Genomic DNA, 24620 nt, shown 5'->3' with positions numbered 1-24620 from the left:
CCCCTGACATATTTGACCATGAAATTTTATCCTTAGTTCAGGTAGACTGAGTATTTCCCAAAAGGGTAGTGAATATCGAATGAGGTCATATGAATGAGTGATCTCTTCACATTCTCAAGTATAACATTTTTCATCATAATATTATTCTCTCTTTATTAAACATGTAAGTCCTTTGCTTTTGCAAACCATTTATAAACCCTGTAAGATCGACTCAGAGTTCATATCTGTAGATGCACAGAGTAGTATTTCCATACATGTAATACAGCTGAGCTTCAGTTATTCCATGGAGTTAAAAGGATCAAACAAGCTCAGGGTTACAAAGTGCTGTTCATATAACAGATGAACATGCAGCCAGGGGCTTAGGTAGATCTACTGAACCAAAGCTTTAAGTTTACTGATGAGGGCAACATTTATAAAAAGGAAGCTGACTTAGATGCTTGCTGCATGACAAAACAGAGACTAGTTATTCCCTCCACCTCTCTTTTCACCACAAAGCCTCTCATTTATTGATTATAAAAATATCATTATCAATTCAACCCTCCAGAAACTCACCTTAGATGAACTTACTATAAAATGTCCACACAGGACAGCCTAAGACAGGAGTGAAGCATCTACTTCAAAGGGGTATAAGATTTTAAAAGACACACACACATACACACAGAGAGAGGAGGAGGGAGGGAGAAAGGGAGGAAGGGAGGGAGATGCCCAAGGAGACCAAAGGAACAATTTTAAAATCAGAAAGACTTCATGATGGAAGAGCACCAACCAAGTACTAAATTGGATAAAGAGGAAGTCAAGTCTTTCCCTTTTCTGTCTGTGTTTCATTGTGGTGGTCTGTCCTGCAAAGGCTCAGGTTCTGGTTGTTGTTCTCTTCTTCCTCCTCTTCTTCTTCCTCCTCCACTTATTTCTCCTCCTCTTCTTCCTCCTCCTCTTCTTCCTCTTTTTCCTCTTCTTCCTGTTCTTTCTTTATCCTCCTCCTCCTCCTCATTATTATCTGTTTTGATGCAGGATCTCTCCTAATCTTTACCATGAGTTAAGATTAATCTCTACCAGTAAGTACTTCCCCTGACCCTAGAATTTAGATTTCTCTTCAATCAAAGGGATATATACAAACATAAGAGATATAATTAAGACCCCGATTATAATTTGCTAGTGGCTACTCCCTTTTTATGCACCCAGTGCTAATGCAATCCTTATGTACCATACACTTGTTAAAAGGTAAAAATGTAAAGCTGTAACTGAGAAAATGCCACAGAGCTCTGCAAATGAGTTCACGGTAGGAATCTAAATAGAAAATAAAAATCAGCTCTTTGAACTGCATCTTGACAAGGAGTGTTTTGAGTCAGCAATTACTCTGGGTATAGAACCCATACTGTGTTGCATGAATTAGAATGACCCAGAATATTGCAGCTGAGTTATAGTGTAGATCATACAGTCTCTTATTTTTACAATAAGAATAATCTGTCCCCCAGATGAAATACATTGATGGGGGGAATTCTATAGACGGACGGGGACTGTTTGACTTAACTCTGTTGTCAGTGTGAAACATCTGGATACATCAAACATCTGTAAAACTGACCTGTTTAATATATTCTTGGCTTTAAAAACTTGTAGCATCTCATTTATAACCCAAACTAGCCAGATTTCTATCTCCCTGTCTTAGCTCCTGAGTACCAGGATATCAAATGGGCGCCACCATGCTGGGGTCTGTGCCATACACACTGAAATAATTTTTAATCAGCAAGATATAAATGAAAATAGCATATGGTAGAAAACCTCTCAAAACCCTTACTTTGGGTTGGAGAGATCATGTAAGAGCATTGTCTACTCTTCTAGTCAAAGCTTGCATTTCCAGCATCCACCTGGTGGCTTAGAATTATCTGTGAAGCTATCTACTAACCTCCTTGTGCACTGTACAAAGTTGGTACATAGACACATATGCACACAAATAAAATACACAGACATATAAAACAAAAATAAGCTTAGAATATTCTGTTTTCATCTACATTCTGATTGATAACCTTATTTTGAGTGGTACAAATAATTAAAAAGCAAAAGTTCTTTCTGGATTGCAAGCCATCATGAGTCCTCTAGTGAGCTCTCAATATACCCTAGGTGCCAGTGTGAGTACTACTTTATTCATGTATATCATTATTAATGTTTTTCTACCATACTGCTCTGTGACATTTTTCTTCTATTTTTTTCATGCTATTTTTCTAAAGTACCTCTCATTCTGTTCCAAATCAACACATTTGTAACATAAAAAATAAATTGTCAATTATTTTTGTATTTTAGCAATTTTACACAGGGCTATACTTTATTCTGATGGCTTTATGGTCCTACTTTTTATCTTCTCCCTCCTGCATCTCTCATTCCTACCCCTCCCTACAAGTCTCTTTCTTAGATTCTCGAGCTTTGCCTTTGTTTTGTGTCCCATTAAGTATAACCAGGGCCATCTTTGTAAGCACTTGATTAGAACTGGCCATTTGAACCAAGAAGAGTTCCTACTGGGAACGCACTGGAAGGCAAAGACTTTTTCTTACCCCGAATCTAACAGTAGCCCACAGTTCAACATTTTCAGGAAAGGCCACCTGGGTCCCTCCTCCATCCACACTGGCCCTGCCTGTGTCTACCCAGTACGTGCATCTGGAGCTCTCATGAGTTTATGATCACAGTGGCTGTCTTGCCCTGAAGATGGCATTTTGTAGATATTCACCTTATCTCTTGCTTTTACATTCTCTCAGCCCTTCTTCCATTGAGTCCCCTGAACCCTAGAGGGGATGGTATCAACATCTTGTTAAGGGCTGACAACTCAAATGGCTTATTATCAGTACTATTTGCAACAGTAGACTCTGCATTCACTACTACTTCCTAGAAATAGAGGCTTCCTGACTTAGACTAAAAGTAACATTTATTTATGGGTATAAATGTAAAGAGATATTTTAAAACTTGTCAATTCCTAATCAACAGTGCTCAGGCCTCTCTTGGGGCCTATGATCTTCCCCCACACAAACTTTAAAAGCTTCCAAGCATAGCCTGTGGCTAGCACTCCTTCTACAGGTCATCTGACAAATCTGCCACATCTACTTTGTCATAATAATGTTCCTTTCAATTCTAATAATAACCTACAATTTTCCCTGTATCATTGGTTGTAACAATAGCAAAAGGAACCCTTTCAGATCTGAGCTACCTCAAGTAACAATATTACTTGTATTCCCAGTCTCTCCTCTCCAGAGAGAAGCCATTGTTAACAAAAGAAAGCACCTGGAAAAATGAGTCCATGTATAATTGATTTTGCATCAAAGAAAATTACAGTTTACTTGTTCTCCATGCAAACAGAAACGTTATTAATTTCCATAGACTGACAACAGCATTTTCTTCCAAACAAGGATTGTGGTTATTAGCACTTGTAAAATCAAGAAATAAACCTGTATTTTTTGAATAGAAAGAAAATGGAAAATGTCACAGTGATGTTAGGAGCTTTACTGAATGTACTTCTTTGTGGTCGGAGGTAGTCTATGAGGCGGTGTAGGTTAACTACAGTTGAGACCAGCCAGTCAGGGACAGTGAAATGAAACAAAGACTGTGGTTGTCTTATGTGACATAATGCAACTGATGTTGAACTGTGGGCCTCATATTCATACTGGAAATTCACTTTCATTTGTCACCGACACATTAATTCCTTGGCCCTCAGTGTGCCAAAATGTGTGTACACATAGAAACTGCACACAAGTCTCCTATCATCTGTTGTCTACCCACATTCGTTTGGAAAAACATTCATCACTGGTGCCAGCCAAACCTCACACGAGGATAGAGAGTCTTTGTCTTGTGGGACAAAGGAAAATTTAAATAATTTGGTGAACAGATACTATAGTCTCAGAAAGATGTTTATAATGTATAAAATTATTTTAGATGTTTATAGTTCCCATTTTCTTTTTATGTTAAAAACAAACAAATCTTTCTAGAAGCTTTAGCAAATACAGGCAGTCTAGTTAAAGTAGTTAAAAATAAATACCCTGTGTATCTATTTTAGCTCAAATTTTCTTTAATTTTGCTAGCCTGTTGTTCACTTTGAGGTTTTTTTTTTTTTTTTTTTTAATTTTTAAATTTCCTCATTCATTATTGAGAATAAAAGCATTTAATAAGAAGAGTACCTTGGTGATAAAATGAGATCAGGCACCAAGCAGAGGACTTATTCAGTCACTCTCTGAATAGAAACAATAAAATCAATCATGACAGGTGTTATCTATACATTAATTTCTTCTAGTTCTTTAAATTTAATACTTTTTAAACAAAGTTTCATTCATCTGCTTTTGTTGTCTTTACTGCTGAAATAGTTTGAGAAGAAGCATTTTGTTGTCACAACTGAAGGATTTCTGTAGGAAGAGAAAACACGTTGATCGTGACAGTCAACAGAACATTAGAGATTTTTTTCAGTTTGTAGGAATGGCATTGAGGACTGCCCAAGTGCACAGGAATGTGATGCCTATCTTCCTAATGACATTCCGGATGACTCACCAGAGAACTTGTTTTTGCCAACTCTCTCCTCTCATTTGTACCATGAAGGAAGCCTGCATGTACCTCCTGAATAAAATGGCTTCCTGAGGCTTTTAGTTTCCTAATGTCTGTGAAGTGTGCTTTGTTTTACACACACACATAACACACACACACACACACACACACACACACACACACACACGTGTGTGTGCAATCACACAAACACAGAGCCGTTTGCAAAGAATAAAATTCCAAATATTATCATGAAGTGAATTGATCATTCTTAGGTAAAAAAGTTCTCAATGTCCATGCCAAAGAGCAAATATGATTTCTGGTAAAGAATATTTTCCTCCTTGTGACAAACCAAAGGAAAGAAAATTAGCACAATAGAATTATTTGTATGTGTACCTTTTTGAAAATCCTTTTTTGGACTTTATCTTTTAAAATTATGATTAATAATTTCTGATGCTAATGTTTTTTCTTGATTTTGCAGTTATTAAGCTTTTAGCATATGTCAAGACAGGTATTGGTTTAAGAGTATAGACCATCTTTAAAGTCAATATTGAAAACTCTTCATTTAATAGAGAAATTTTTATTTATGGGAAAGACAGAATGAAATACGTTTTTTTCATTCTAGATTACAAATAGAAATAAACCAGAAAAAAATTTAGATAAATCAAGGGCCACAAAGAAAAGTCATCCTAAGTTGTGGATCAGAATAGGACTGTTCAAAGAGTCTATCACTGATTGATTTTCATTTAATGTAATTTTGTGATTCTGTACATAGATATGACATAAGGTCACAGGTTAAAAATGACCTAATCGAACTCACTGGCCCCCAGAAGCTGGATAATAAAGCCATTAAAAACAAAGGCCTTGTTTATGGCCATAATGCTAGTTTATTTGAATTAACCCTCCTTCAGACCACAGCTTAAACCAAACAGTAGTTAAAAGTGTGGGGCAGCTAAGAGCACAGCATGAGTAGATAGAGATTAAAGAACTCAGGAAGGCAGAGCAGGGGTCCTGCCCTGCACCTTCTTGCACACCCATTGAAGCTGCATGGATTTCAGCTTTAGAAGTTGTTGGAAATAGATTCAAAACCATTTACACATGTCATTGAAGCAATTAAAAAATAAACTTGAGTAAATTATAGAGAAAACTATAAAAGCCATTTTAGAAGACCTAAGAAAAAATTTAAAGAGGACTCTAATGAAGTAAGAAAAAAAAAAAAAGAATCAAAAATGAATTTACTTAGTAAGTAGCAGTTTAGTCAAAACAGCAATGTTGACAAATGAGCCAGAAGACTGTTTGTTTTCTAACATATATACATTTCCAGATTACTGAGACAGAGTATGAGCTATCAGAAACAAAGGGGAACTGACTAGAGAAAGGACTGCTAAGAATTGATATGCACTGTTGAAAAGCACATCTAAAATATGTCTATGGTGGTGTTTAAAAAAAGAAATGGTCCAGAAGTACTTTCTATAATTGCTTAAGATGCACCAACAGAGAAAGTCATAGAGCATCATGAATTCCAAACACATTTCTTTTCTAAGTCCACACAGAGAGACAATACAGATGACCAAGATAAAGAAGTACTTTGGAACAGAGGACTGTGGTATGGAAAGAAACAGTAAAACCAGGAATGCATAACACCAGAGTCTGCTTGCAACAATGCTGCTATTAAAAATGAGCATTTGAAGTAAATTCCATATGCAATTGCAATGCATGTTGTTAGCATCATAACAAAGATGGTTTCTTAACCTACCATTTCCATTTGTGATCTAAGCCTTGTAAAAAATAGCTGTGCAAACTTAGTGGGAGCATTTTAAGTATTATTGGTTATTTTCTTTGAAATGGGAAAAGTAACAAAATATATTGTATAGAGGTGCTGAAAAAATTAAATGTAAGCTTTCTTAAAAATATATGTACAGAATAGGCATCCAATATAATTTTTGCAAGTACCTTATTATTATTAAAAACTTTGGGCCCAAATGGCTTTGACCTCAACAGAACTCACGTTCCTTAAGCTACATCCTCCACCAATAAAATATGACATGGCCAACAGGGAACAGAGATATTGATTTTTTGTCTTTGGGAACCAGCAGCTATGTGTGTTTCCTGTTGCTCTCAGTGCCTGAAGACCTATAGTTCTTAACGCTGACCATGAAAAAGGCATATGGGTCAAAAAGGTGACAGAGAATGCTTACTGTCATCCATCTGCATCATCGGTGAGCTACTGAACTGTATGTTCATAGTGGGCTGTATGCATGCAAGGTGCTACACTCTAGCAAGGGTAAGGGAGACAAAAGTGTTGGAAAAAGAGGATTAAAAGTGCAATGAGACATGGCAGGAGGTGCATGTCATCAAAGACTGAAAAGAAAGCTGCCCAGGAGGGAAATCCACTTTAGCCCTTACCAGTAAGTTCTCACAGATACACTACATCTGCTTGTTGCCTGAAAAGGGTATCTGAAGCTCAATCCTAGTTCTAAAGATAATAGCTGGCAAGGTAAAATAATTTTCTCTACTTCTAGAAAAATACCAGGATTCATATAAAAACAAAGAAACTCTTCAGGAAGTGTCTTACTTTGGGTTGTATTGCTGTGAAGAGACACCATGACCAAAGCAACTCTTATACTTGAGAACATTTACCTGGGGTGAGATCACACTTTCAGAGATTCAGTCCATTTTCATCATGTCAGAAAGCATGGAAGTGTCCTTCAGCCATACATGGTGCTAGAGAAAAAGCTCTAAGTTCTGCATCTTGATCAAAAGACTGTCATCCAAACAGCTAGGAGGAGGGTCTAAAGCACATACCCTCACAGTGACTCACTTTCTCCAACAAGGCTACATCTGCCTCACAAGACCACACCTCCTAATAGTACCACTTCTTGGGCCAAACATATTCAAAACCACCATAGTTTGCATCTTCCCCTTATTTGTGAATATGTGTGTGTATGTGTGTGTGTGTGTGTGTGTGTGTGTGTGTGTGTGTGTGAGAGAGAGAGAGAGAGAGAGAGAGAGAGAGAGAGACAGAGACAGAGACAGAGACAGAGAGAGAGACAGAGAGAGACAGAGAGATGCAGAAAATCACATGTTAAATTTCAGTTAGGCCTTTTGGGTAAAACAATTTGAGGCAAATAATCTGTATTATGTTTTTGTTTGACTCTATTTAGTACCCTCAGGATAAAAATGAACAAAAGAATCACCAGTAAATCCTGAAACAGTGTGGAGCTCTGCATCTAGGCTAGCACACGCCTTCATTGTCTTGGTGCTAATACTTACAAATTTTCTTGAATTAACTCTTTATTACATTATAACAAGATATGTTTGTTTGATCTTTCATAATAAAAAGCACTCTAAAGACTAGTTATTGAAAGGACAAAATAAATATATCTAACTTGACATTCTATAGAAAGGACAGCATATCCTCTTGTTTTCATTCATTTCAGGTTTCTCATTAATAGCTCATTAAGTACATAGAAGACCATTCTGAACCAACAACATTTTGTTTGTTTGTGACTCTCTTGTATGAATGCTGTCTAATCTATAAATTTCTCCGTTTATGGGTATCAGTGTTATTTCTAATTGTTTACTCTTACAGTTAGCCCTAGTTGTGTTATTTTCTTCCGAATACATGTGCCTGCCTAGATTCACAACTTTGTGTGGTTTTAGGATATGTGCATTTGAGTGAGATAGCAGGTAATATGGGTATTGTATCAACATATATGAATCCAGAGCAGCTCCTGCAAACTTACAGCTCTCTATTATAATTTTAACTTGCCAAAGCCCCATGCAAATTACATGTTCCAAATGACAGAATTATAAGACGAAGGACTGCAAACCGTACTACATCTGACAGCTGAGAAAGTTATTGTCACTATGCTAGTCCCATGAGAGTCTGTGGCTATCACAGCAACACCTCTTAATTCGTACTAATGCCAGCCTATTTATTTCACATACATGAGAATATTTTATGAATGAATTTTATGTACTATAACTACACTTAACCATTAGCTTGTATTTCCCAGTCTACAACACAGTAGCATATCACACTTTATAATGTATCCCAGTGACTGAGCCCTAGGTTGTTCTTTCAACCCAACTGGCCTAGTTTAGTGCCTTCCTGTCTCCCATCTGGCATCGTCTTTTTCACAAATGATAAGCTCTCTTCACTCTTGTTCCTTTTCTGTTCTCAAAATGCATGCAGATTTTTGAGACTCCTACCAGCTATCTGCAATGTATATATGTATTATGTATACCTCCATATAGATCACTTCTAGGCTTTTTTCTTTTTTCTTTTTTTCATATAGCATCCACAGTAATGCAGTGAGCACATGCTCAGTATGGTGTTCAACATAAAGTGGGCACATGATAAGTGGTGGTAGCCATCACACTTCACTGTCATTTCCTACAATGAAAGTGTGCCTCCTATGTAGATGACAGTCAGGAACTAAGTGATGATCAGATTTTGGAGAAAACACATGATTTTCTAGTTCTGTTACCATGATATTTTGTAATTTTCTTCCCTCACAACATTTTGTTAATGATGACTCTTTCTTAGAATGTTGATTAATTAAGAAAGATGAATGAAAATTACATAGGAGAGTAGCCCCTATAATTTTCAGTTAGAAGCAAGAAAGCATAACTTTATAACCAGGCAGATTATACAGTGACATTCAAGGATGATTAGACCACTTAAGACAAAATTAAAAACAGTGTATATATGACATCAAATATTCATACCAAGCATCTATACAAATGGCACTGCTAACTTACAGTAATGCTGGAGCAGCTATTTTTAGCCCTTTTCAACCACAATGATTATTTGCATGTGATGGCCTCATGAATTAAAAGTGAGCTCATTTATAAACCAAGGTGTTTAAGGATCATTCAAGACTTGAATTTGATGTTGCTGTAAGAGCCTGCTGTATTTCCATAGTGCATCAAATATGAAGAATGTTATTCCTGTTGACAAGGCTAGATGCTTCTCAATTCGAAAGGCAAGTACCAAGTAATCTTGGTTATTTTCACATTGATTTAACTGATTTTAAATGAAGGAAATGTGTGAAATTGTTCCGGAGGAAAAACTCAGTTGTCTTGGAAACTTTGAAAGATAAAATGGAAATAAGGAATGGTCATGTTTAAATTGCAAAAGCTTTGCATTTAAATCAATCTTAAATTACTGTGAAACTTACTTCATGAGAAAGAATACTTTATTGGGGATCAAAGAGGGTTAAAGACACACATGATAAATGCAAAACAACAAAGATCAGAAAATGAATTTCTATTTATTTAATATGTACGAAATAATCAGAATTCCCCATTTTGTCATTGACTTGGGACAAGTTTTTGTAGAAGCTCAAATGAGCAACAATAATTTGGGATGAAGGAAAGAGCAGGAAAATTCCCTCCTTCTTAGTAAACAGTACTTTTCCATTTACACAAGTTTTACAAATATCTGAAAAGTATCCAAATCTAAAATTTCACTTAAAATTTTCAGGTTTTTACTTCCACAAAAATAATGAGTTCATTAAAACATCATTTGTTTGGGTTTTGGTGAAAAATCCTCAGAAATAGGAGAAGTTTTTTTTTTTTAAGTACTTAAAGGTTTATTACTTTTTCTAATAATGTGTTTTAGTGTTTTTTTATATATGTTACCAAGACATGCCAATCACATTTATCCTGTGTTACCATTTCTTATTCCCCTCCCATCTTACTGATACACTTTCACTCCCAACTACAATCCTTCTTCTTTCTACTTTAAACACTTTTGGATCCATTAAGCATTGCTAGTGTTGTTTTCAGAATCATGAATGAGAATTTTTTTTTTTTTTGGTTTGGATGGATGTTGTTGTTAAGAGCAATATATGCATCTAACCATTGACTACGCCGTTGTCAAAAATTTCTCTCTATCCCCCATGTCTTAGCTAGAGTTTCTATTGCTGTGAAGAGACACCATGACCATGGCAAGTCTTATAAAGGAAAACATGTTATTGGGGCTGGCTTGCAGATTCAAAGGTTTAGTCCATTATTGTCATGGCAGGAAGTATGATGGTATGCAGACAGACATGGTACTGGAGAAAGAGTTGAAAATTCTACATATTGATCTTATGCAGGCACAGGAAGTGAACGAGACACAAGGTCTTTCTTGAGCATCATAGATCTTAAAATCCATCCTCACATTCTACTTCCACTAAGGTCAAACCTCCTAATACTGCCAAAGGGCCAAGCATTCAGATCGTGCGTTTAAGAGGGTCATTCCTATTCAAATAATTACATTCCACTCCCTGTCCCCATAGGCTTGTAGCCATAACATAATGCTGTTGTAGAAAATATTTAATCTCAATTGGGGTCTTTATCCCAGCTTTGGTTATTAAATTCTCAGATAAAAGACACAAAACCTTTAAATCAGCACTAGATCTATGAGATATCTACCCTCTATGCTATTAGAATCTACTTCCTTATCAATAACCCCAAGTAATAGTTTTTCATGATTCATCTGGACAATTTTGATCTTGAATTGGCCATGTTTTCATGATGCACCTACCCCATGGTGTCTATTGCTCGCTTCCCCTTCTCCTTCTCCTCATGCTTCGACTCAGACCCCAAGACAAGTAACCCCAATTTCCACATATGTCTCTTCGGCCCAACTATTAGCTGATGGCATCTTTATTTAACCAATAGTTCTTAATTAAAGAGCAAGGTCACACTGCATATGTGGATTTTCTCATCCACGTGGGCAACCAGGCCTCGAGGGCCAGTATTTAGCATTACAATATACAGCAAAAGACCAAACCTCAACACAATGCAGAAATGGACTCAGTCCAATTTCAAAGGTCCCCGTAGACTATAACAGTCTCAACTTTGTTTAATAGGCCAAATTTCAAAGACTCTTCTGAGACTCATGCAATCTTTTATATATAATCCCCTATAAAGCCAAAATTAAAAAGCAGACTACATACTTCTAACATATTATGTCACAGAATATATGTTGCTTTTCTAGCCAGAAGCATAGTGAAAAAGTACTGGATCAAAGCAAGACAGAAAACCAGCTGGACAAACTCAAATTCTATATCTTATGTCTGTTAACAAAATGTTCTTCTCATCTATAGCTTTTTTCAGGATTGTAGACTGTAAAACACTTCTTTCTTTTGGACTCTTTCTACTCCCTGCTAGCAGTTTCCTTGGCAGTTATCCTATGGCTCTAAATTCTCATACATTTTGGGGAGTCCAAGATGATCTGGGCACCATTTTTCCAGATTCTTGCAATTGCCTCTCTAGGCCTCTGTAAAGGGACACTGCTGACATACCTGGCCACAAAGGCTGTCCTTAGTCTTGGAGAGAGACTCTATCGCCCTTTCTTCTATCATTGACTCTAAAGCCAGAATAAGATGGGTAAGACATGTGGAGATCTTATGCATGTAAAGAGCTGCTGGGAGTGCAATGGTTTCATAGCCATGCTAGGCTCAGGAGTCAACTTTACACCCAATTACTCATTCCTTCCTTTAATTACTATGTTCTTTCTGAATCTTCTTTTATGATATCCCCCAAGCCTCAAAAGTCCTATTTAAGCTGGATGATTCAATCTGGGTTTTCTCGATAGTCCCTGAATTGCTCTGCTTTGCCATAAACTAACGGTAGCAATTTGTTTGAATTTTCTGGCTCCTTCTTATTCTCTGGCTTCAACTACTCTGCTGACCTGCACTGAACCGCATGAACTCAATGCACACAACTGACTCGCTCTCCCTGTATTGCTTTTCAATAGCTTTTCTTTCCTGTGCTGTTGTCATTAAGATCTGAGTGGGTCCTATCTCTGAGCATTCTGTCAGAGCTTTCTCTTATTTGTAATGCTGTCTGTTCCTCAAGTAGATGTCACTTTCCCACATGACTGCTTCCTTCCACAAATTAATTTTACCTTCATTGTTTGGATTAAACATGTGTACTAAGGTTGTGCCTGTATTCCAGCCAGCCAGTGGGATTAAAGGTGTGTGGCAAGTCTGCATTCCAGCCAAATCGCACAGACTCAGGTCTTTGGATGTGGTCCCTTGCCAGTTCCTGGATTAAAATTCCTCCATACTCTGCTCCTTTGTGGGCATAAACAGTCATTTAGAAAATAATTTGACAAAGATATCATGTCCATTTAGCAGAAACAATACCAGAAGCTTTTCTGCTAAGATATGAGCTCCCCACATCAGGCTTCTGATGGTGTTTACAATCCTAGACATGAATCCTCTCCTGCAGAGCTAACCTCACCTTGAATCAGAAAGCACATGGTTATCCTCCTAATAAACTTGCCAGCTCTTCTCCACTGGGCTCATTTCCCTGGCCAGCCAATATTTTTATACTCTAGCTTTATAGCCAAGTGAACCTGTTAAAAGCTCTCCCTCAACACTCTGCATACAACCTTCTGGCAGGACACTCTGAAGGGAAGCCACCCGGTAAGATGTGTCCAACTCCGTGTTAATGTTCTGTGACCAAGGAATGTGGATGCTTAGCAAGTATTAGCAGGTTCTTTTTGAATCCACACTCCCAGCAACATTAGCTGCGGAGATGGTCCTAGGGCTAAGCCATTACAGGAAAACAATAAATAGATTGTAGATAGGCATCCCTTTATAAAGCCTGTGAGAAGGAACAGATGAGTATATTTGAGAATCTGGAGATTGAAGCGTGTGCCCTTTTCTTCGATTTCAAACTATTAGTGTGTGTCAGAACTGCTTTCTAGAGCACATATGCAGATCAAAGCATATCTTTCCTTACTTGGTTCTCTCCTTCAACCATGTATTGCAGGAAGTCAGGCTTGCTTAAGAAATGGTTTTATTCACTGAACCATCTTGTCAGGCCCACTAAACTACAATCTTTGACAGAATCAAAAAAATGTAGCCAACTAAATATGTGTAGGAGAAAGGTGGGCTCCCTGAGAGTCTAAAAGTATCACCTGGAATTTTAGATAGTAAAAGAAAGTATGAATTCTTGTGGTATAAATGGTATTATACTGACTAAGCAGGTTGCATTTATTTATTTAGGGAATATATTCATATGTATATCTGTAACAACAATTAATAAAACAAGAGGCATGGCTTTGAAAGAGAACAAGGAAGAGTATGTGAGTGGGGATTAGAGGAAAGAAGCGAAAGTGAGCACAGTGTAACTACATTATAGTCTCAAAGAATAAAAAAGTTTTTTTTTTAATTTCTTATGATATCTACTCATAAAGTTTCTTCAAAAGCAATGGTGAACAGCACCTTCATATTTCTTCTCTCAATCACATAACTTAGGACTAGATTTTAATTTTCTCCTGCCTTTAATTTCTTATACTTCCTTCATGATTGTCTTTTGAGAGGTTTTCTTGCCTTTGTTATGTTCTGTAGTGAATGGGGGGCTCTACACCACTGCATTCCAGAAACAGCTGACTCAATCTAATCTATAATATTCATATTTTAAGTGAGTCATTTAGTATATTGCTCTTCTATAAATTAAAAAGAAATGGCTATTCTTTGTGCATCAGTTACCTTCAGAAAATGTCTCTCCCACTCATTTTCTTCAAGTTACTCAAACTTAGCAAAATATAGGAATAAAAAAGAGAGGAACGTGTTACATTTTTACTGACTTTGCTTTAAATTTTCCTACTCTAAGTAAAATTGAAAATGACTATGAAATATAAAAGATGTCTTTTCTGTATGGTTGATGCTTTGGGATGTGCAAGTCTTAAGTCCTTGCTTTGGAATGCCTGATAGGGTGTGTCGTTTCCTAGTATCTATGCAGGCCCAGGAAGTTACAGTTAGGCTATGCAGTCCTAGCATTGATGTGGTTTTGTGTCTCTACAGGATGAACTGCATTATGTTTAGAGCAAGTCCACTTCTCACGGTAGCACCCATGATGCAGCATTAGAGAAGAGCAAACCAGAAAAGTGTACTGAAGGGAATCACTAAGCAAGTAAAGTGTGAAAATGAGCTTTGTCTGGTTTGCTTTTTCCTCTGAGTTACAGCTATTTCTGGGTGAGGGGCTCTGCGCATCAAGATGCTAAATCTCAGAAACAGGATCAAATGGAGCTGTCTAACCGCATACTAGTTTTAAGCAAGTGTGGAAAGGATAATCCATATTTAGGACTTAGCTGATAGGTTGAAATGCTAAAGCAATGTAATACAGAAAGTGCTAGTAGTTGAATGAAATTTTAAGGGATGAGATTAATGGTGACACCGTGTTGTGATGCTGGTGGTGAAACGTGGAAAGAAACTCCAAGAAACTTGCGAGTCTTTTTTTTTTTTTAAAGAGAGAGAAGAGAACACACTTCTCCTCACTGAAGATTTTTATCCCATAGTTGGTTCAGGAGCACACACAAGAGTTTGCTGTCCCTTAGTAGCAAGGCCTCAGCCACCTTGTCTGTCAGTCAGGGCTGTTTGTGTGCTGAGACTTCATTACTATGCAGAGGAGCAAACTCTAAAGAAGCAAATGTCAAATGTCTCCCAGTTTGCTTTCAGGCTTAGTAGCCTTTGTCTTTGAAAGTTAAAATAATGAAAGCTGTGGTGTTGCAGCTTTTAATCCTGGGAGGCAGAGGCAAGCAGACCCCTCTGAGAGATACAAACTAGTCCTCACAAGTGCCAGGACACTCAGGGACATTCAGAGGAACCATCCTGTCTCAAATACACACACACACACACACACACACACAAATACACACACACATACATACAACAAACAACACTCAAAATAGAAGTATAGAAATATAGAGAAAGAAAAAACTAGAGGAACATTGTAGATGTAAAGTCGTTACCCGACACACAAGTTTAACTATGATATTTGACTTACATGGCACATTTGGGCAGAATAATTATGGGGTAGTGATAATCTTTTTTTTTCTGAGAATCATAATCTTACCATTGTACCGTCTACATCGGGCAGAAAACCAATTATTGAACACCTATCAGAGGTGTCCTTTTTCAATAATTGTTTTGGAATGTATAACTATGTAGAAATTTGTTAGCCATACTTTTATTTTTATCACTTTAATGTAATAAGCTAACAAATAAAATCCCCACACGGCTAGATTAATGTAGCCATTTAACCACTTGTCCAGCCACCCCATGATATGCATCTCAATGAATTCAATCATTCTGGGCCTTGGACTTTCTCTTAGGGCTTTGCACTTTCAATACCAATTACAAATTTTATGGATGTGTCTATTCCAAGGAAAGAAAGAAAGAAAGAAAGAAAGAAAGAAAGAAAGAAAGAAAGAAAGAAAGAAAGAAAAACAGAGGGGAGTGGGAGGAAGGGAGAGAGGAAGGAAGGATGGAAGGAAGGAAGGAAGGACAAAGAACTATACTGGAGTTGAAACTGAAAAGCAATGATCTTGTATCTACTTGCCTACACTCCATCCTTCTTCATGACCTAATACTACTTTGGTCAACCTTCTAAATCTTATACCTGCACTTTCATCTGTTTACATATATGACTATATACTATAGGACAGAACATGCATATTAAGGAGGACAGTTGTTTTGTATCTCTGTCTGTATTTGAGTGACTTTTATTTATTAGTACATTAGAAGTTCATTTATTTTCTTACACACACACACACACACACACACACACACACACACATATATATATATATCACATTTATTATCCATCCATCTGCTGGTTGTCTAGGTGTTTTACATTTTCTTATTGTCATTAATAAAGGAACAATAAACATGAATATATAAGTATTTCTATGTTAGAGTATGGAATTCTCTGCTTATATGCCCAGGAGTCAAGTGTCTGGGTGATATAGTGACTATATCTATAATTTTAGGAACCTCTAAATGGACTTTCCTAAGGGCTGCATTAATTTGCATCCCTACCAGCAATGAATAATTGCTTTTCTTCTTCTCCATCGTCAGCTAAATGTGTTGTTAGATTTCTTGATGATGACCAGTCTGATTTAGGTGTGATATCTTGGAGTGGTCTTAGTTACATGTCCCCAGTGACTAGAGAGGCAGGAAGCATCTTTTTATAAATCCCAAGTATCACCAGATAAGTCTATATAAAATTAAAATTTTCTGCACCACAAAAACTCTTAGCAATGTAAACAGCTGGCAGAATGGGCAAAATCATCACTAGCAATAATTTATACAGAGGCCTAGTATCTGAAACTCACAACAGATTGCAAATATTAAGTACCAAAGATATCCTGACACTATCACTAAAGAAATGGGCTCCTGAAGTTCGAAGGGATTTTCGAAAGAAGCACAGATGCTCATCCACGGTGTTTCTATGGCAAGACTGTATTGTTTGCTTTGCTGTGAAATTGACTTCTTCTTTAGGACTCTATCCACTGCTGTACTGCTGCAAGAAGTGGGACTTTTGTTTGGTTTGTTCCTTTATTTATTTATTTATTTATTTATTTATTCACTTATTTATTTATTTATTCATTCATTCATTCATTCATTTATTTGTTTTGGTCGCCTATATCCCAAGCTGTGCTCAAATTTGCTATATGATGTTGATTTCTGGTACCCCTGCTGTAACTACCCTCAAATGTTTGGATTATAGGTGAGCACCACTGTACCCAACTTTTTTCTTCCTTCCTTCCTTCCTTCCTTCCTTCCTTCCTTCCTTTCTTTTTTCTATATTTCTTATTTTTTTAATCATAGCTGCCTTTTTTTGTTTTATTGGATGTTTTTTATTTACATTTCAAATGTTATTCCCTCTTCAGGTTTTCCGTCCAGAAACCTCCTATTCCATTCCCCATTCCCCTGCTTCCATGAGGGTGCCTCAAACCACCCATGCCTTCCCACCTCCCTGCCATGACATTCCCCTACACTGGGGTTTCGAGCCTTGACAGGACCAAGAGCTTCTCCTCCCACTGATGCCCAACAAGGTTATGCTGGGGTTGAGCTCAAACTGCAGATTTTGAGTTAGCCAACCACTATACCATCTGAGCTAGATGCACAGCCATAAAACTTTTATATTTTTGTTATAAATAACTAGAGTAAAGAGAGGTAATGTATGTGATTTGAAATATTCATATTGTTTTAAAAATAGAATCCTCTATACCTATAAAATCGGTCTTTCAGAATGAAATTTTCAAACACAGGAGGTTTAAAATTATAAATTGGGTTGCCCATTTTATCTAGTATTTTCACGTTCTATTGAGATTTTGTTTTTCCTTATTTTATGGACAATGAAAATTCACTGTTCTAAGATGACTCAGCATTACAATGACACCAAAATCAAACCAAGAAGTTAATTCCTCAGGTCTTGAGGTTTTCACTGAAGTAGTTTCAGAATCAATAGCTTTTAAGGATTGTTTTATTTAAATCTATGCTAGATAAACTATAAACATGCATGTGAAATAACATAGAATTAAATGTAATGTAGTAAATACATAAAAACAACAGAATTTAAAAACAAAATCCAGGTGGTAAATCTTACTTATTTCTGGTATAACTTTAGATAAAAAAAATCAATAGTTCTAAAACAAAGACAACTTTATAGAGTGCAAATTCATTATGAGACTCCAAGACAGATGGTATATGAATTTCTCAAGGGTATTTCTTGGTGCTTGTTAGGGGTCATAGGAACGCTGATGTTTACTTTGGGTTTTTTAAAATCTTTTTTATTGAATATTCTTTGTATTTACACTTTAGGTGTCATCCCTTTTCCCCAATCCCATCCCCCATCCCCCTGCCATTGCCTCCATGAAGGTGCTCCCTCTCCCAAACACCCTCTCCCACCTCAGCACCTTCGCTTCCCCTACACTGGGAAAATGAACCTTCACTGGACCAAATGCCTTTCCTCCCATTGAAGCCAGAGAGCCCTGTCCTCTGCTGCATATGTACCTGGAGCCATAGGTCTCTCCATGTGAACTCATTGGTTGGTGTTTTAATCCCTGTAGTGGGTTTGGTTAGTTGATAATTTTGTTCTTCCCATAGGGTTGCAAACCCTTTCAGCTCCTTCAGTTCTTTCTCTAGCTCCTTCATTGAGGTCCTCATGTTCAGTCCAATTGTTAGCTGTTAGAATCCTCTTCTGTATCAGTATGGTTCTGGAAGAGCCTCTGAGGAGGCATCCATAACAGGTTCTCGCCAGTAAGCAGTTCTTAGCATCAGCAATAGTGTTTGGGTTTAGTTGCTACATATGGGGTGGATCCCCAGGTGAAGTAGTCTCTGGATGATCTTTTCTCCAATCCCTGCTCCTCTATTTGTCCCTTTATTTCCTCCCATGAGTGTTTTGTTCTCCCTTCTAAGAAGGACTGAGACATGCTCCTTCTGGTCTTCCTTCTCTTTGAGTTTCATAAGTTCTGTGAATTGTTTCTTGGATATTTCAAGCTTTATGGGCTAGTATCTGCTTATAAGTGAGCACATACCATGAGTGTTCTTTTGTGACTGGCTTACCTCACTCAGGATAACACAGCTTCAAGTTCAATCCATTTGCCTAGGACTTTCTTGAAGTCATTGTTTTTAATGTATCTGTTAATAGGTAATAACTTGAGTGCAGCGAGCCAAGTTTTATCAGTCATAGAAAGTGGTCAGTATTTTACTTAGTTCCCGTGTAGAGATATCTTCCTTCTTGACAACATTTACTTTAATACTTAATTTTTGTGTAGTTTGTACACTAGAGTAATTGATTACTTTATATCCCATATCACTTACTGTCCTTTGGAATATTGGAATTTGAAAATGTACTCCTTCTTCATCCACCTTACTCTCTCTTCCTGAAATGAAGCACCATCTGGACCTTGTATATATTTGTCTTAAGAGGGAGAACAGATTGAACAGTTTAAAGAACTTGTAAATTCAAAACAGGTAATCAATTTAGACAGAGTAATTGTTCTTCTGTGTGTTAAGGGTAACCTAAATTCATTTGTGAAAGGCTCATTCATTATTGCCAACCCCAGGATTCCTTACAGGGGAGAAGTAATAAGTAAGCAGATACTCCCTGATATTTGCAGATGTGCCCTGATGTTTGTATTTGGTGCAGTCAGTCTGAAACTCCTACAATCTACAGGTTCCATTGTGATGAGGCTTGTATGGGTTCCAAGGACAAGATTTGCAGAAATGTAACTACTATAGGTTGATTAAATGTCAGAAACTAGAATTAACTTAGAAGACCAAGAGAGAGTTTCTGGACAATTAATTCATCGAATATTTAATATGCTTTATTGTTATGGTTTGCATAAATGTCCCCCAAAGGTTTTTGTGTTTAAATTATGTCTTTTCCATTTTATGATGCTAATGAGAATCAGTGAAACTTTCAGAAATAGAAGCTAGTGTGATGTCTTCCAGGCTTGGGATACCCCTCTGAAGGGGATATTGAGACACTCCTCACTTACTCTTCTTGAGTTTTCATTTCATTCTCATTCCTAAAGTTAATTATTTTCTTTTAACTCATGTCTGCATTCTAACACACTGCAATGACACAAATGTAATAGCCAACCAACTGTGGATTTAAGTGAACCAAGCTAAAAATCAAAACAAGAGCAAACTTACTTTGGGAATTTTGCTGTAGAAAAGCAAGACCAAGTAACATGTGTTCATGTAGAGGGAGAGAGCACAATGCTGTCCCCATCACAACGGATATCATTCTTAACTTAGAACTCTACAAATAGCTAAAGTGAAAATAAAATATGAGAGCAGCTTCAATTTTACAAGACTCAGTAAAGGAGTAACTTAGAAGGAAGAAGCCACAGATGTAGGAAACTCAGAAAATCAGGGACGAGGTTGTGATGAAAGAATCCTCAAATAACATCAGGGAAAGTAGTCTCGAGAGTCACATTATGTGAATGAAGACAAAGCAGAGAGGGACAGTGGGTTAACAAAGTCAGCAGTGAAGTGAAGGGACTATGCCTGTGGATATGGTGAGGAAGTCAAGCCAAGTGAGGAACAAGCAAAGTCAGAAATTGGAAAGGAGCTTGAACAAAGACCCTGTTCTACAGGCCAAATACAAATTATAATCATATAAATGTAAAATAATTTTATAAACTGTAAAATGTGTATCTTGTGTGGAGAATAAGTTCATTTGAACTTAATAAGAGGAACATCATTTTCTGATGACTTAAAACACATAGTTCAATGTAGATGTATTTTAATCTAGCAACCTGGTTACTCTACTTGGGATACAGACATACCCTTAGGAAATAATTTAACCCCTCTGGCTGGAATATAGATGTGCTCTTAGTATACACCTTCAACCCCAGATAGTGAAGGTAAAATTAGTTTGCAGAAAGTGTTTAATTGAGTGGCAGACAAAGTGAGGAATCAGAGAAAGATTTGACAGAATAGAATGTAACCAACCCTTATGAGACAAAAGGGAAGAAGGAAACCATTTGAGGCAGCAGTTCAGAGAGGGGGAGCTGATTTACCAGGACAGTTATAGAGAGACATTTTGCAGAGAGAGAATATGCTAGACACAGGTGAAGACAGAATGAGCCAGAGAATGAAAAAGATCCAGAAGAATAGAGCATATTACCAAATTTAGGGTGAGGCCAATCAGAGCAATTCACTCAAAAGCCAAGAGAGAAACCAGATTGGATCCCCTTGAGAGGAGTCTGAACCAGAACAACTGAGTTGAATCAGATAGCCAGAGATCAGAAAGACCTAGGAGGTGGTGAGCTCATTCAGCAGTGAGGCTGAAAATATTCTAGGCCTACAAAAGATTATACAGAAGCTAGAAGCTCCGAAGACTAGGCCTAGGTTAGGAGACAGGGACAGTGGGCCTGAGAGATGACAATTACCTCAGATAAATAAAAGTTACTGTAACATGCTGGCAGAGAAAGGCATAAGATACTGGCTGGCTATGATGAACCAATATTTACAGAATAAAAACAATGTAACGTCTATTTATTGTCTTTTAACTTTATATATATATATATATATCTTACAATAACATAAGACATTGTTATGGTTGAATGAAAACATAAACATAACAGTTTGGAACATATAAAAATATAAGTTTAGTCCTCAGAAATGAAGATCTTAAAGGAAGATAATTAAGAAGAAAGGAGGTAAGGAAGTCAACGGAACGCAGTGACACAAACAGCTCTCTAAGAATCTCTGGAAGCAGACATGACAGAGAGACAAACTCAAATGGTAGAAATGTTACGGCAGTGAGACTTAGACGTGGACAGGTTCAGCCCTTGTCATTTATGTGAGGACATCCGTGGATATTAAAACTGACCAATCAAACTTGGACCTGTATCCAATACACCAGTTCATCAGCTACCTAGGAAAGAAACGGAGACAACTCCCAGGGGAGAATTCGAAATTTAAGAAAATGGTGTGTCAGGAGATCCTAACTAGCTCAAACAATGTGCGTTAGAATTCAAATAATAATTTTCTGCACCTATTCCTTCCTTCAGAAGAAGAGAAATGAATATGAAGAAGCCCTTAAATGGCCTAAGGCATTGTGTGACTCTTGCAGGACCTTGATTTCTTTTCTCAGTCACCCCATGTGCTTTGCTGCTGCTACCTACAACTGTGCAGGGGTTTCTCAGTTTAAAGCAGAGTTGATTAACAACAAACGTGTTATACCTTACTGAGCTTCTATATCTACATTTTTAATAGCCGAGAATATTGAAGTGTTTCAGTCTTTTTCTTACAGAGTCACTGAAATGTATCGAAAAACTATAGACTAATATTGACCTCAAACAGAGAAGAACTATCCTGCTTGTATTATTTGGTAACTATTTTTGGACTATGCACCAAGCATTTTGGACGTATACAGCAAGCACTCTTGCATTCTCAGCGATAGCAACAGAGGCCTAATGTTCTTAGATTTGCAATTTACTCACTTTCCCAAGAAGACATTACCATCCAAGCAGGGTTTAGAAATGATGGCAGCCTAGTATTCTAGTATGCATCAAAAGAAAAAATGTGTGGACGTTCAGAGGTTATAAAAATTAATACACTTTGAATGTGTCTTGAGGCATGCTGCATTTCTGAGGGTCAGCATTAGTGAGAGTGTGTCAAGTTCAAATGTACAAAAGCAGGGCTATAGAGGAGGAATTGGAAACAAGCTGGCTCTGGGACTTGCTCATCACCAACCTAGCTCCAGGCTAGGTGAGAGATCATGTCTCAAAGGGATAAGGCAGAAAGTGATTCCTCATCTGGTGTTTACACAGACATGAACACTCATATACACACATGAAACCAGTATATGTGCACGCACACACATGCCTCTAACATAATACATACATACAAACATACATACATATCTCTAATGTATGAGTTTAATAAATGGAAACAGAGTCCTTGTCCCTATTCATGTTGCTAAAATAATACTCCTTTTGGTTGTGACCTATGGCGACATATGGGAATAAAGCCAAAAGTATACATCTTTGAGTTTTTGTTTTTGTTTCCTCTTTTTTAAGGTGTCCCTTTTATTGTTTAATTTATTTATTTTTATTCTTAAATCCTTTTTAACAGTACAGAATTAATCCTCTCTAGGTCTGCCCCTGACCACTTTCCATCCCATACCTCCTCCCCCTTCACTCCCTGGGGCCTCAAGTTTCTCCAGGGTTAGGTGCGTCTTTTCTCACTGAGGCCAGACCTGGGAGTCCTCTGCCATATATGTGCTGGGTACCTCATATCAGGTGGTGATGCTGCCTGGTTGGTGACTCTGTCTGAGAGATCTCAGGGGTCCAGATTAGTTGAGACTTCTGGTCCTCCTCCTCAGCTTCTTCCAGCTTTCCACCAATTCAACCACAGGGGTCCCAGCTTCTGTCCACTGGTTGGAGATGACTTACAAGCTTTGACATCTTTCTGCGAGTTGGGGATTAAGATACGAGACATGTGACTTTCCCCAGTGTAAATGGGATTGGATGGATGTTACACAGATGATTAGAGGAAGTCATGCTTAGGCTACACTGTGATAATTTTGAGGTGGAAGGCAAAGTTATATCTTTGACTATTCTTTAAATATAAGTAATGTTCTATCCTGCTATCTACCTTCCAAGAGCCTCCAAATATACATCTCACTTTCCGAATCTAACCTCTGCACCTGGTACATGGAAACAGATGGAGGAACCCGAAATCTCACTTAAAGCTGCTATTGAATGTATCTTGAACTTTTGAAATTCTTTGTCTGTCACTGTACCAAAACTCTGCCACCTGGTGGCCATGGGCATCACTACAATTCACACAGCAGTAAAAGACGACCTGGTTCGTTAACTTTCATTGGGACTGTGTGGATTAGATTATATACATTTACCTAATTTAAAGAAGTATGGTTGCTGAGTCCACAAATATAATTTTGTTTTTCTACTACTCTTAAAAATATGTGTTCAACATGCAATTGGATATAATTCTTTGGCCTGCTATGAAATGTCTTCCAATTTTTAGAAGGCTCACAAAGGCCATTCAGTTTACTATATGAGTTCTTTCTATTTCCTGTCCTACAGAATTCAGCTTTAAAACTTAGGAAATTCTAGTTTAATTTGAACAGCTGACTATCCCAGAACTATGATGAACTCATTGGTCCCTGCCTGCCTCTGAATCCCTAGTGTCGATATTAAGCACCTGCACTGTCACCTCTTTCCGGACCAACAGTATTTTGAGACAGATTTTTGTATAACCTCAGATGTTCATAGTCATGACACATCATCCTCTGTATCATTTATTTAACTAATTACAGAAGCACTCCTATCATGTTTGCCAGATTTATTTCCCATCCCAATTGGTTCCACTTAAACACAAGGGAGGAGGAACATTGTATAAAAGTGCTAAAGCAAGGGAACACTGGAGCTTACCGTAGCTTGCGTCTGTAGGAATGGGGAAGTCTATCTGGAAAGTTGAGGAAGGCTTCTGGGGGAGTGATGGTGAGATAAAACAATGCTTCTCAACCTGCGGGTCACCATCCCTTAGACTCTAATCACCCTTTCACAGGCCCCACTGAAGACTATCCAGAAACACAGACATTTACAACACAACCTATACCAGGAGCAAAATTACAGCTACAAGGTAGCAACAAAAAGAATGTTATGGCTGGGGCCAGCACAACATGAGGAACTGTAGAAACTGGTCTGCAATAAGAAGAGTGAGAATTAGACAACCCTGTGGTTAGACATCAAAATAGGAAAATTAATCAAGCAGAGAGAAGGAACGGTTTGGCTGCAGTGTAGAAGAGTAAAGATAGATTGTATCAGG

At 37.5% G+C, this 24620-nt stretch overlaps 1 protein-coding gene across 10 annotated transcripts in view; it reads left to right on the top strand.

Annotated features, from left to right (window-relative positions):
• Window positions 1-24620, top strand: part of DLG2 (discs large MAGUK scaffold protein 2) — a gene marked incomplete at both ends in the record, with an annotated part of 1874976 nt that overhangs the window by 1045065 nt on the left and 805291 nt on the right. The gene's annotated exons all lie outside the window — the stretch shown is intronic.

This window comes from Micromys minutus (genome assembly GCF_963924665.1).
Source record: "Micromys minutus genome assembly, chromosome: 2".
Lineage (NCBI taxonomy): Eukaryota > Metazoa > Chordata > Mammalia > Rodentia > Muridae > Micromys > Micromys minutus.
This window is presented reverse-complemented; position numbering and strand designations above follow the sequence as displayed.